A 14044-nucleotide genomic window follows, 5' to 3' on the forward strand; every position below is an offset into this window, starting at 1 on the left:
CTGTAACCTGGCGTTTGTGGGTTCCTGATGTATCTGTGTTGACCAGGTGAATGAGTGATCATCCTTACACACTGTTTCTGTTCCTACCCCACAGTCTTTCTGACTCACCACTGCCAAGGAAGATTGTCAGACACCTTGGCCAGGCGTTTGAGGCCCAGGACAGAAAAGCTCTTTGCAATCAATTTCTTTATTCTTGAACTTCCATCCATCCTCTCAACACCGTGCTTAGGAACTCAGACAACACTGGTTTATGTTTAAAGCTCAGATGCCATGCCATCTCCTCCAGGAAGCCTTCCTGGGATACACTGCCAGCAGGATCTCTTCCTTCTCCATACTTTGGCAGGGCTTACCATCAGTGCCGATCATTGGTCCTTTATGAACGTGCTGCTGTGAATAACCTTAAATTCCCAAAGCCTCAGTCTCCTCACCTGTAAAATGGAAATCATAGTTTCTTCCTTACGGGGAGCCTTGAGGATAAATTGAGAAGTATCTATACAGCACTTAAGATGATGTCTACCTAGTATATTCTAGGAATTCAGTTCATAAGTATCAGAAAAACATTGAACTTCATGGTAATTCTATGAGGCAAGTACCAATACTGTTACTTTCCTTACTTTACAGATGAGGAGACAGAGACAGAGAGAGGTCGATTGGCTTGCCTGAGGTCACCACAGCAAGTGACGAGAGAAACAGAGGTAAGCTTAGGTGTCTAGGTGTCTACCTAACTCAGACGTACATACTCTTGTTATTTTGTGTGTGTGATAAGAACACAACTTATCGCACTAGTGAGATCTACTAGTATCCTAGGGGTGTAGTACAGTCTCGTTAAGTACAGAAACAATGTTGTGTGGCAGATCTCTAGAAGTTATTTGTCTTCTTAACTAAAGCCTTATGCCTGTTGAATGGCAGCTCCCCATTCCTCTCTCCCCCAGCCTCTGGAAACCTCGAATCTGCTCTCTGCTTCTCTGGTTTGACTACTGAGATGCCTCATATAAGTGGAATTGTACAGTATTTGTCCTTCTGTGGCTGACTGACTTCACTTAGCACAACCTCAAGTTTTGTTCATTTTGTTTCATATGGTAGGATCTCCTCATTTTTGAAGGCTGAATAGTATTCCATCATGTTCATTTAGAAATTGGAACACTGGTTGTTGAGAATGTAAAATGGTGCAGCTGCTATGAAAAACAGTATGGAGGTTCTTCAAAAAATTAAAAATAGAACTCTATGTGATCCAGCAAGCCCACTTCTGGGTCTTTGTCCAAAAGAATAGAAATCAGGATCTCATAGATACAGTTGCACTCCTAAGTTAATTGCAGTGTTGTTCACAACAGCTGAGATGTAGAAACAGTCTAACTTTCTATCAGTGAATGAAGGAGTGAATACATTCTTAAACGCCTGCTTTTGGTGGTTACCCAGCAGAAGGGCAGTACTTCTGTCCCTCTGTCCCCGCCTCCCAGTGTCTATCCCCAGTATACAGTTGCATATATTGATGCATGTTGGTTGCATATTTCTCCTATCAGCAAGCTCACCTTTAGGAGCTACAGTCTGGCTGGAAAAGGTACCCTCTCCATCCCCACTGACCAGCTCAGATGTCTTGGGACAAAGACATCCAGATATTCTTGTGAGGTGATGTGGCCTTCTTCATGGCCTTTTCCAGCAGCAGGCAGATGGTCTCCATATCTGACTGCCCACCCATAGCATGAGTGGTTCTTCCTAGTCATCAGACTGAGTTAGCTGATAGAAGTCAGGAAAGAGCCCTGGATTTGAAGTTAGGAGACCTGGGTTAGAGCTCCTTGATTTAGATGTTGTGTGAATGTCATTAACGCTCTGTGAGCCTTGTTACTTTGTCTATAAGATGGTACCATGATATCAACATCACCAGGCTATTCTGAGAGTTGTACAAGAGCATGGAGAAAAGGACTCTTTAGACGTCTGGTGTTCAAAGCATAACCCAATAGAAGGGCATAGGGCGAGGACATTGACTGACTGCACAGTCTGTAGGCGGTTATTCAAGGCAGCATTGTGTGATCGATCTTTTGCTGGAAATTAGACCCCAAATAGAGTTTTAATTACTAATCTCCATAGTTATTTTAAGTAATTACATAATATTCTCGAGCTGATGTATCCCAATCACCTGGACCATTTCTATTAGACAATTTCTATTAGTTTCATATATTTAACTTCCTTAAGTATCTCTGTTTTTTTTTCACTTATAACTTAGGATAAATTTCTAGGAGAGTGATTAGTGGGGAGTGGGCAGGCGGGATGTTATGTTCATTATTCTGATTCTTTGAGTGTATTTTCACATTGCTCGCGTATAACATAAATCTTACCATGACTTCACTAGTGTTGGGTTTTTACTGTATTTTCTAAAATAAAAAAATGCCTATCTTTGTGTTTTTTTTTTTTTTAACAAAAACCCAGTGCGGTTGTCACCCATTCATCTGAGTATCTTTCACAAACTCATAGTATTACACTTATCACATCAAATGGTAAATGACTTATTTTTCAATCTTTCTCCCAGCCTCCCACCCCACCCAGATGTGAGCCACAGGAAGTCAATCTATACTCCCCTTACACAGCGGGAACACAGTAGGTTTACAGTCATTGTTGAAATGCCTGTAAATCTCTTCCATCTTGCTGAACACCTAAGTCATCTTATAATGTGTTGAAATAAAACCTAAGATTAGCTTTGCCCTGGGACAGTGAGTGTTGAATTAGAACCAAGACTCTGTTGGACTTTGAAATTCTAGGAAATGGAATCTCAGGTTTATTGAAAACATAGCTGCCTTCCTAGGAGAGGGTGGGCAAAGCCTCTCAGTCTGATGTTTTGCAGAGGAAATTTGGGTCCATAACCCAGTAAACTGATTATAGATAAGATAGTTCCCGGCAAAGGCTGATGCAGGCTGGGAGGTCTCGGCAATACACACACCACGTGATTTAATCAGATGCAGTCCCTGGTCTAAAGAGACAATGGATGAGAAGACAACCTGGATATTATTGCAATGAGGGATGCTGTTTCAAAGGAGGGTTTTTAGAAACTTATTTTAAGCTGAAAGCCAGCCAGAGATAAGAGCTGGGCTGATGAGGAGGCTGTGTGTAAAGAGTGTTTGTGCTGTGGTTTCTGGAGGGATGGTGGGGGAGCTCGGGAAGCTGGTGGGAGGATGAGTGATGCTAGTCAGGGGTCTGCTGGACGATACTTTGAAATAACAAAGAAGAGATGCTCTGTACGGTATAGGAAAAGAAAAGAAAACAAAGCTAGGGAAGGCTGCCAGGTACTGGGAAGCATGAGGGGAGTGGAAGGAAGGAGGGCACACGTGGGGCATCTTCTGTGGGCTTGGGAAGTGGGGTACAGCCCTCTGCTCAAGACATCACCTCTGAGGTCACACTGAGGGGTGTACAGCGGGGACAGGCAGCCTGCAGGAGGCACCGTCCATCTGTCTCAGCTTCTCACCCTCCACCCTGGCCTGTCCAGCCCTTGAAGCCTTAGACCCTCTGTGTGCCAGCCTGACTTTGGCCAAAATCTCTTCCGTGGTTGCCTCACCTCCTTCTCTCTTTCCAACCCTCCATCTTTCTAGCTGCTGCCCAGAGTGAGTGACCTTTCAAAGGAGTTCACCATTTCTCCGCTGAGACGTGTCAAATCCTTCCCCGTCACTTCCACAGAATCTCTTGAGTGTGAGCTTCCAGGCCTCCCAGGGCTCTTCCACAGGGACCTTCATTTTCTCATCTCTGTCATGGCACACCCCACCCCAGGCTTCCTCCCCTTCAGGTTCCTGGGAGGGTTTTCTGTTCTCGGATCTATGTGCTTTTGTATAAGTGACCCTGTTACCCCGGAATTCCCGCCCTTGCTTGTCTGCTTGGAAAATGTCCACTCATCGTCCAAGGCCCAGTTCAAACCTGCCCGGCACCGCCCCTCAACCCCACCTGGCTTTACAGACATTTCCTTGTTCCCATTTTAACTTGAACAGAAATAGTTATGGTAAAGGAATGAAGATCTCACTACCCAATGGGATAAAAGGTGGAAAGAAAAAGACAGGGAGAAAAAAAAAGGACACAGACATAGAGTGCCTGTTTTGTGCTGGGCAGCTCACTGAGCTGGTCGTATTTGGGCATTTCCAAGACACTAAGAAGAAAGACACTAAGAAGAAACTGTGGGCCCAGGTAGTGAAATGACTCACTTGAGGTCACCCAGCTGGCATGAGGCTGGACTCCAAGGCCCGTGGACACTGGGCAGTGTCCTCAGCAGCCCTGAAATTGTGGTCTGGAGGCCCTGCTTTCTCCCCCAGGGAGGATGGCAGTGGGGAAAAGAAGCCTAGACCTCAGTTCCAGATTCTGATACTCACCTGGTCCTTTCAACCTCAGTCTCCTCTTCTGGAAAATGGGCATTTGGGCAAATGACACTTAAGGCTTTTCCCCCTCACGTCTATAGTTGATGATCAGAGTGGAAGGATGTGGTTAAAAATGGCCTAAATGGTATTGGAGGTCTGGCCCTCTCTCCTAGTTCCTTTTCATGTGACTTTCTGACTTCCTATTGCCCATCTTACAATAGGGATGGAGGAGCCTGCCATGCTACCATCCATGGGGTCACAAAGAGTCGGACACGACTGCATGACTAAACAACAACATCTTACAACAGGGCACTCAGTTGAGATGTCTGTCAGGGTACCTTTTTTTTTTTTTAACCAAATATATGGGGTTTCCAGGCAACCAAAGGCCTCAGAAATCCTTGAGCTCACCCACCTGGTTTCTTCAAGTTGACATAAAAGCAGTTGGGATGGTCAGTTATTTCCTTCCTCAGAGTTAGTCTTTTCTACTTGGAAATATGGGTAAACAGCTTAGTGTGGAAACATATACCCTACCACGGGGATTAACGGGCTTTTGTTTCTTTCCTGACTCTACTGCAAGCTCTGTGTGACCGTAGGTTAACTATGGGTTAACTACCTTCCCTCTCTGAGCCTTAGTTCCATTTCCACTGAAGAGGAAGTAGATAGTTTCAGCAAAACCATTATTGGATTTTGAATGGCAGGTAGTACTTGTCCTGCTGCACAACCAAACACAAATAAGCCTTGTAATGAAGAGAGACCCAGGAGGGTCTGGGCTCCAGGAGTCGTTTGGGGTCTGCCCACACCTGGTTCTATCACAGCATCTGAGGGAGCTTTTCTCCTCAGACTTAGTGCAGGCTTGACATCATGTGTTGAGGGTGCCTGGGCCCACACAGGTGTGAGAACTGGGTATAAACTTGGATACAGAGATCCCCTTCCTCCTCCCCAAGGATTCAAGAGGCCATACATGTGCGCCTGGGGTAGAGAGAGGAGCAATCACTCAGGCAACATTCCTCTTCTTTCTTTTTTTATTTTGACTGCACTTTGCAGCCTGTGGAATCTTAGTTCCTCATCCAGGAATTGAACCCATGGCCCCTGCAGTGGAAGCATAGGGTCTTAACCACCGGACTGCCAGGGAAGTCCCCATTCCTCTTCTTTCAAGTTCTACAGGTTCTCTTCTTTATGCTCAACACAGTTCTTGCCACTCATCCTGCAAATATTTATTCAGCTCATGTTATGCCTCCTGAGCTCTGTTTTAGGTTGAGGAACTGCAGCAGAGAACAGAACAGACGGAGATCCCTGCCGTGTGGAGCTTAGTTGCTGGTGGGGGAGACAGAAGAGAAGCCAGCAGATGGATCTAGAAGGCTGTGGGTGGTGAGAAGCACTGTGGAAAACAGCCTTATCAGGAGAGGGCAGCAGAGGTAGCCATGGACGCTCTTCTGAGAGGTGGCTGGGCAGGTGGGGTGAGGAGAGTGAAGTGAGGAAGCGAGCTGGCAGGTATCTGGGAGGAAAGTCTATCTTTCTCTGCTTCTGAGCTGCAGGTATCTTGTCCCACATGTTCAAGAAGATTTTAGGTTTGGAGGCTGTGTCTTCTGTCACTCCAATATTCTCTCTAGTAGCTAAATGCAACATGGTGGGGCGAGTGAGGTGAGGGGAATGAAGTGAGGGAGTGAGGCTGTCTTGTATCTCTCTCTCCAGTCTGATCCCTCAGTTTCTGTTTCGTTGAGGACTGTGGTCCGCCTAAGAGACAGATGTTCTCAGTTTGCTTGAGGCAGCGGCCATGTCAGTCTGGGCTGAAGCAGATTCTCCTTTGAGCAGGAACATGGACGCCTTGACACCTACTGGGTGACACCATCTTACTTCCCCTGGAAACAGTGTTGCAGAACTTGATGGCTGATCCTTTCATGCTCCTTGTCATGAGAGCTTCAGAGTGACTTGCAGCGTTAGCTCATTAATGATCATTAAATGTTTGTGGAGAGTCAGTGCCTGACAAGGGCTTTCCTGGGGGCTCAGATGGTAAAGAATCTGCCTGCAGTGCAGGAGACCAAGATTCAATCTCTGGTTCAGGAAGATCCCCTGAAGAAAGAAATGGCCACCCACTCCAGTATTCTTGCCTGAAGAATCCCCATGGATGGAGGAGCCTGGCAGGCTAGAGTCTGATGGGTTGCAGAGTTGGACATGACTGAATGACTAACACCAGCAATCTAGCAATGCCTGACAAAATGAGAAGGGTGGAATGACAAGTACGAGGCTCTGACACATGGACTTCTCATCTGCACTCCTGTTTGCTGGTGGGGGGACACCCCACCTCAAGACAGGAATGCTCATCAGGAGAGAAGGCAATTCAAGTGGCACGTATTTGGTCCTCATGTTTGTCAGTGATTCATGAAGTGATTATCAACATTCAGAACCACTTCATGAATCAACCAGGAGCTGGGAAGAGATTTAGCCATAATGAGCTCATTTCCATAGAAATAGAACCAGACCCACTGGTGGGTCAAATAGTTGCACTGCCTTGGACTTCATAGCCTCCCGTCCTGCCACCTCCTCATTTCTGACAGGCTCATTTCAGGCCTCATTATGCTTTGTCGCTTTGTGCTCTAACCAAGAGCTGCCACATCCAGGAACCTCACAGATGGTGGATTCAGAGTCCTTTGTTCATCTGGGAAGTGGGCATCTCTTGGGGCCGGTTGGGAGCTGAACTGTGTCCCCTCCCATACAACAGCCATGAGTCGAAGTCCTAACCCCTGGCACCTGAGACCATGACAGTGTTTGGAGATAGGGCCTTTAAAGAGGGGGTTAAGGTAAAACAGGGTCATATGGGTGGGCCCTAATCCAATAGGCTGATACTTTGGCCTCTTGATGAGAAGAGCCAACTCATTGGAAAAGACCCTGATTCTGGGAAAGATTGAGGGCAGGAGGAGAAGAGGGTGACAGAAGATGAGATGGTTGGATGGCATCACTGATTCAATGGACATGAGTTTGCACAAACTCCAGGAGATAGTGAAGGATAGGGAAACCTAGCGTGCTGCAGTCCATGGGGTCCCAAAGAGTCAGATGTGACTGAGCGACTAACAAACAAACAAAGTCTGATGGGACTGCTGTCCTTAAAAGAAGAGGAGATTAGGACACAACACATGAGGAAGGAAGGTCATATGAAGACACAGGAAGAAAATGGCCATCTTCACGCCAAACAGAGCTTTCAGAAGAATCCATCTCTACCAACAACCAGTTGATTTCATATTTCTAGCCTCCAGAACTGTGGGGAAATACATTTCTGTCGTTTGAGCTGCCCTGTCTGCAGTACTTTATTATAGTGTCCCTAGCTGACTAATCGGAGAAGACAATGGCACCCCACTCCAGTACTCTTGCCTGGAAAATCCCATGGACAGAGGAGCCTGGTAGGCTGCAGTCCATGGGGTCGCTAAGAGTCAGACACGACTGAGCGACTTCACTTTCACTTTTCACTTTCATGCCTTGGAGAAGGAAATGGCAACCCACTCCAGTATGCTTGCCTAGAGAATCCCAGGGATGGGGGAGCCTGGTGGGCTGCCATCTATGGGGCCATACAGACTCGGACATGACTGAAGCGACTTAGCAGCAGCAGCAGCTGACTAATACTGGGTTCTTGAGTGCATATTCTCTTGGGAACCTTTGGGGCATTCAGACTTAATTGACAGGGTTGCATTAGCAAGGCACCTTCTCTGGAGGCTTTTTAATTCCTTCTCCCAGAGGCTCACCACCTTTCTTCCCACATCCCTGGAACTGGCTGTCCTTTGATACTGATACTTAAGAGGAAAGCCCATTTGAACACCTCAGGCCACTGGGGGCTTTCTTACTACTGGGCCTGTTACCCCATTGTCTTAGCTTGGTTCTACCTAAAAGCGGATCCTAAGAAAGAAATGGGTACACGAAGCTTACCTGTGATGTGATCCCAACAAGCATTGTGAGGGAGTGGGGAGGCCAGACAGGAAAGAGAGAAAGCCAATAATCGGGGTGTTACTGCTGGTAATTGGGTTCATTCTCACTGGGAGCCCTCTGGAGAGTGTGTGGAGCAACACCTAGGATTGTCTCATCAAGGAGCAAGGGAGCTGAAGCATTTATCTTGCACCAGCAAGGTATCAGCTCTCGCTCCTCATTGGCTGAGGGTCTTGTCTGTAACCCTCCAGCACTCTGGCTTATTTTTCACATGGGCTGAGTGTGCTCCTCCAACCAGCAAAAACCTGACGCAGGGAGATGTTGCCATGGGTAGCAATGTTGGCAGTGACAGCTAGTGGGGGCAGAGGGGCTCTGGAGCAGCCTGCAGGGCCACACCAAGCCCCTTCTCCCTCTCCAGACCTCCCCTTCTGTGGGCTCCGGCATGTTCTGCACCTCGCCCACCCAGATGCAAAGCAGCATCTCTGGCTGAACTTTAAGCTCCTTTCCAAGAGGTATTTGCTAGATTAACACCCAGAATGTGTTTCCATGGTGGCACTTCAATAGAGTTCTCCCGGACTCCCCACTCACCTCGATGAAAGGCAGGGTCTTGCAGAAACCAGAATGAAAGGATTCCTTGGCCAGCTTCCCTTTCTGTTGAAAGGATGGCTCCATCTCCCAGATCTTTGCTCCCATTGCTTCAGAAAATTCCGGGTGTGCCAGCACTCACTTGGCAGTGGGGTGGCGAAGTATTTCTGGAGTGATTGCTAGTGTTTCTCATGTGGCTTCATTTGAAAGTGGCAACTTTCTGGGTTCTCTTCTGCTGACCCTTTTAAAGGAAACTGTGATGTAATTTCAAGATGGTTCGATAAGTGTTTAGATATGACCTGTGAACATCCAGGCTTGAGGGCTGGAGGGGAAGTGTCCCACATGCCATTTGTGGAGGTCTGGAGGGTGTGACAAGTGGAGAAGGAAGGGAACTGGATGGTGGGGTGAGGTGGGGAGCTTGATGAACCACAGTGAGATGACCAGGTGGATGTAGGGTACAATTCATGGAGCTGGAGAAGTCAGGGAGAGGGGCTGCTCTGGGGTGAGGACGAGGAGTTCAACTTTGACCCAGCTGAGTGTGGGTGTCAGGAAGAGGCAGGCTCGATGGATGGGATCCTGCCTCAGGAAGAGGACTTGATGGACGGGATGCCCGTCTTCCTTGTGCCCTGCCTGCCTGGGCCCTGCCTGAATTTCCTTTCTTTGCATTATGGCTTCACTTCCTCCTGATTCTGGCATCAAATCCAGCGTCCTGCCTTGCCCTGATGGTTCTCTCTGGTTCCCCGTGAGGCTGGATGATACTGTGAAAGGGACATCTCATCTGAAATGAGGCAAAGCTACACTTAAAGCTCCGCGTAATCACTGAAGCGTTCTCGAGCCCGGAACAGCCACTGGCCTCCAGTTTCCTCTTCTCTCCAGGGCTGTCTGCTCAGCAGTCACCCCTGCAGAGAGGTGTACCCTGACACCCCACCTAAAACAGGACCTGTCCCGTCGTTCTCCGACTCTTACCTTGCTTATTTTTCTTCAGGCCTGTTACTGCCACCTGATGTTTAAACGTTTGTGTTTACTTGTTTATTGTGTGTATGTGTCTCCTGAGGTTGTCGGCTCGACGATGATAGAAACACATGTAAACATCGTCAAGCACTGTGCCTTGCTGTACCGCTCAGTGTACAGAGCTGCCTAGCACGTAGTAAGCTCTCAAGCAGTGTTTGTTGAACGAGTGAGTAAAAGAAATCGACCTCTCAAGACTGTCGATGTGAAAGGCCAAATGTGTGTCAGAAATAACAGATGACAGACTTCCCTGGTGGTATAGTGACTGGGACTCCACCCTCCCCATGCAGGATGCCCAGGTTCAATTCCTGGTCAGGAAACTAGCTCCCACATGCTTCAAGGATGAGTTCACATGCCACAACCAAAGATTCCACGTGATGCAATGAAGATTGAGGATCCCATGTGCCGCAACTAAGACCTGATGCAGATAAATAAATAAACAATAATGTCTTAAAAAATTACAGAAGAATTACACAACTCTAGGGCTCAAGGAGCCATCTCACCAGGAAAAAAATAACACAGATCCCCTTCTAGCTCTTGTTTGGAACAGAAAAGGCCTGTGTGAAACACATACCAAGCGTTCATTTGATCTGTTGGACTTACTGTCCCGGCGTGTTGAAGGTAATATTTCATTGGATTTCACTGTGTGTTTGAAAGCAAAACAATTCACATTTGAAAATCTCATTACTAGCATCTTCCCTCCAAATCCATTAACGGCGTGAGTGTTTCTGGCAACTGAGATCACCTCGGATTATAGTATGAAATGCAGCTCTGGGGAAAACTGTATGTTTCAAGATGTTTGTACCATTCAATTGTCAAATATTCACACGGTTATGATTCTCAAAGAAAGCACACAATGTAGGGAAATTGGTAACAAAATAAAAGCTCCGGGATGTATTGAGAGAAGGCGGCCAAAGGATTCCTCCCTGACATAGCTAATCCCAGGGACGGGAAATTAAAAACCACGCCAGAATATCAATGCCTTGCCCTGAGGATGGCTGGCTTTCTTTGAGCGAGATTCCAGGTCTCAGCCCACATAGCAATTTCGGACTTCTTCACTGCAGCTTTGGGTCTCCTGCACTGCCCTTTCCCCATCCGGGAGACAAGAGACTCCTTTCCTCTCACCCGGACTCGCTTCATCAGCTAAATCTGAGAAGTTGGGTGACATCATTAGATGACATCATTGGATGACACCAGTAGAGCTGGAAAGGTTCTGTAAGATTGAAAATGAAGGGTCTTCCCTGGGGGTCCAGTGGCTAAAACTCTGTGATCCCAGTGCAGGGGTCCAGGTTCAGTCTCTGGTCAGGGAACTAGATCCTGCATGTCATAACTAGTAGATCCTGAATGCTGCAGTGAAGATGGAAGACCTGAGTGCTGCGCCGAAGACCCAGTGGAGCTAAACAAATATTTTTTAAAAAGATTGAAAATGGAAAAATTGAAGGTTGGGGTTCTGTCGTCAAACAAATTTGGAAGTTACAGCATTTGATACCTTCTTCTTGGAGCTTCCCAATTCACCCAGGCATGTTCAAACCTCTGAGATGTCCCGTGGTCAGATACCTGCTTGTGTTTATTTAACTTAGCATTGTCCCAAATTAACTGGCTCTTCAGGCTTTAATTTGACCACATGAAGCAGTCACATTCTATGGAAAACTAGTGCACAAGTTGAAACAGCCCCTACCTTCAACAGATGAGGCAACAAACTACAGGAAAGCTATCAAAGTGCCTGATCACTTGGCTGGTCAATGGCAGAGGTAGGAAGGACTGGTCACTGGGGACCATGACACCCAGTTCAGGGCTCCTCTTCTGCCCTTCTTTAATTCACTTCACCAGAATTCCTCTTGTTCCCATCCCACCCTGTCTCAACTCATCCCATTCACTCTGTGAATGTTTCTTGAGCACCTGTCATGGCCAGGTGCTATTCTAGGTGCTGGAATACACTGGTGAATGAGACAGACATAAGACTGGGTCGTCCAGAAACCCACTTTGCCCTCAGGGAGTTAAGTCTAATTTGGAGCTTCTCATCATTTTCTTCCTATCTTTTCTCCTTCTTTTCTCTCTCTCCCTCCCCTCTTTCCTCCCTGTCTCCCTCATTCCAGATCATGCTTCATTCTTAACAAGATAAATGGCTCTGAAACTCCACTTAAATTACATCGCTCCCTGGGTGAGGACCTTAATTGATTCCTTTTTGTCTCTCAGAACAGGTTTAGCCTGTGGGCCCCAGAGCTCCATGGAAGCAGGGTCTGTGCTAGTCTCTCTCTCTCTGCTGAGCAGAAACCCTGCATCATAGTAGGTGCTCAGTTCATACCTGTCCCAGGACTGATGGCTGAGCACTTGTCAGCTCTGCAAGACATCCTGGGACCTTGTACTCTTAACTCACTTGCTCAGCCTGAAACCCTCCATCCATGGCAAGTTGTGGCCCTGATGGGGTTTCCACACAACCCTAGATTCCTTTCTTTGTGATTCTCCTTGAACTGATTCTCCAGAAAACAGAAGCAAGCATTCAGTCCCTCCTAGTTGATTCAAATCCCACACCCAGCTCAGTTTCTTACCTCTTTTATGAAGACTTCACTGAAGTCCTTCCTTTCTTCCTTTCTCCCTCTCTTCCTCTCTTCTTCCCTTTCCTACTCTTTATCAGGCATTATGCTTAGTCCTATGAATACAAATAGGAATCATCAGTTACTTATGTCTTTGAGAATTTCATGGTCCAGTGGAGAAGACAGACAAGTGACTAATTATAATGCAGCATAATTTTGCCATGACGGAGGCACTCACAAGCTGCCAGAGGTGTCTCTAAGTGGGGAGTACATTCATGTGGGGTCAGGAAAGGCCTGTAGAAGAAGGAGATGTACATGCTGATCCTTGAAGCAAAATATGAAATAAGACAGGAGGAAAATTGCTGGGCTTGGTGGAGAGGAAGAGAGTATCAGGTGTAAGAGCCGCAAATCAGGGATATGACGCCTAAATTTGCCAGCAGAGGCTGTGGACCCAATCATCTCTAAATGTTATTTGGGGTCAAACCTCAAATCACATCCCAGTTTTGTGATTAGCTCTTCTTAGACAAGTTATTTAGTTTTGGTTCATCATTTATGAGATCAGACTCTTCTTAGCACAGAGATGGACACATAGTAGGTGCTCAATAAATTTATGTTGAACAAATGAATGAGTATTTCCCAAGCAGTCTTTATTGCTGAAAGTATTTGAAGTGATGAAATTGCCAGTCATGTCTTAGTTATCTTTCTCTCTAATTTTTCCCCCGAGGGATGTACGGAGAGGACAGGACATACTCAAAGACTTGAGAGAAGCTGTTCCTTCCAAAGAACATTCTTCAACTTCCATTAGCTCCAGCCTTGACCTTTCTATTTAAATATAGATGATAAGCTAAATGGAGCCTATTGTTCACCTCCTCCACCCCTACATTTTTCTGAGTAAAATGTACTCCATGTAGCCACAAAAGTGTTGGCAGTGACCCTTTTAAAAATTGCCAGGTGATCAGATTTTTACTAAATCTGACTTTTTCTTCCTTCATTCTCCTGACCTCTTGCCCTGCATTAAAACACAATCTTTCTGTGTCTCCATCCCCTGTCAGTGTCTGGCGGCTCCCCGCTCTGCTATCATTTTCTCCTCTAATGAGTTGTTCCATTGAGCTTGGCTGCCCCTGCCACCCCTGAAGAAGAATCATATTTTAGGGGTTCCCTTTGCCTCAGCAGAAATTGGAGGAGGGCACAGGTGGCAGAGGAACAATTGGCATTGATCAAGTAAATAGCTGTGCCAATCACTGCATCTGGGGCCTCTTATTCCGCATCCCATTTAATCCTTACAGTGACTGTGGTGGTTGTAGGGATTCAGAGTTCAGGCTTCGCTCCAACCCATTAAATCAGAATCTCAGGGATAGGGTCCAGACATTGGTATTTTTGAAAAGTGCTCCAGGCCATTCTGATCTGCAGGCAAAGTTTAAATTACTGCCTTACACCAGGCTGCTTCTCAGAAAGCATGTTTTGGAGACTTGTAGGAGCCATCAATATAAATACCAGTTTGAGGATGAAAGGGTACTTGGAGTGAGGCCATTGGTTGTGGTCATAACTTTGTTCTCAGGCAAGAACAAATAGGTTCTTTGGGGAATAATCTAGTCAATCAAAAATACTCTTTCAGCCTTTTTTCCTGTCCCTCAAACATAAGGGAACCTGAAGTGCTAACAGTGATAATACCCAGGG

At 46.6% G+C, this 14044-nt stretch overlaps 1 long non-coding RNA gene across 1 annotated transcript; it reads right to left on the reverse strand.

Moving 5' to 3' along the window:
• Positions 1-174: 174 nt before the first annotated feature.
• Positions 175-12492, reverse strand: LOC138991681 (uncharacterized). Its single transcript, XR_011467551.1, has 3 exons — positions 12383-12492; positions 8829-9066; positions 175-428 (listed from the first exon to the last, which is right to left on the reverse strand). It is a non-coding gene; the product is annotated as an uncharacterized lncRNA (long non-coding RNA).
• Between the last annotated feature and the right edge of the window lie 1552 nt (positions 12493-14044).

This window comes from Bos mutus, chromosome 18 (genome assembly GCF_027580195.1).
Source record: "Bos mutus isolate GX-2022 chromosome 18, NWIPB_WYAK_1.1, whole genome shotgun sequence".
NCBI lineage: Eukaryota > Metazoa > Chordata > Mammalia > Artiodactyla > Bovidae > Bos > Bos mutus.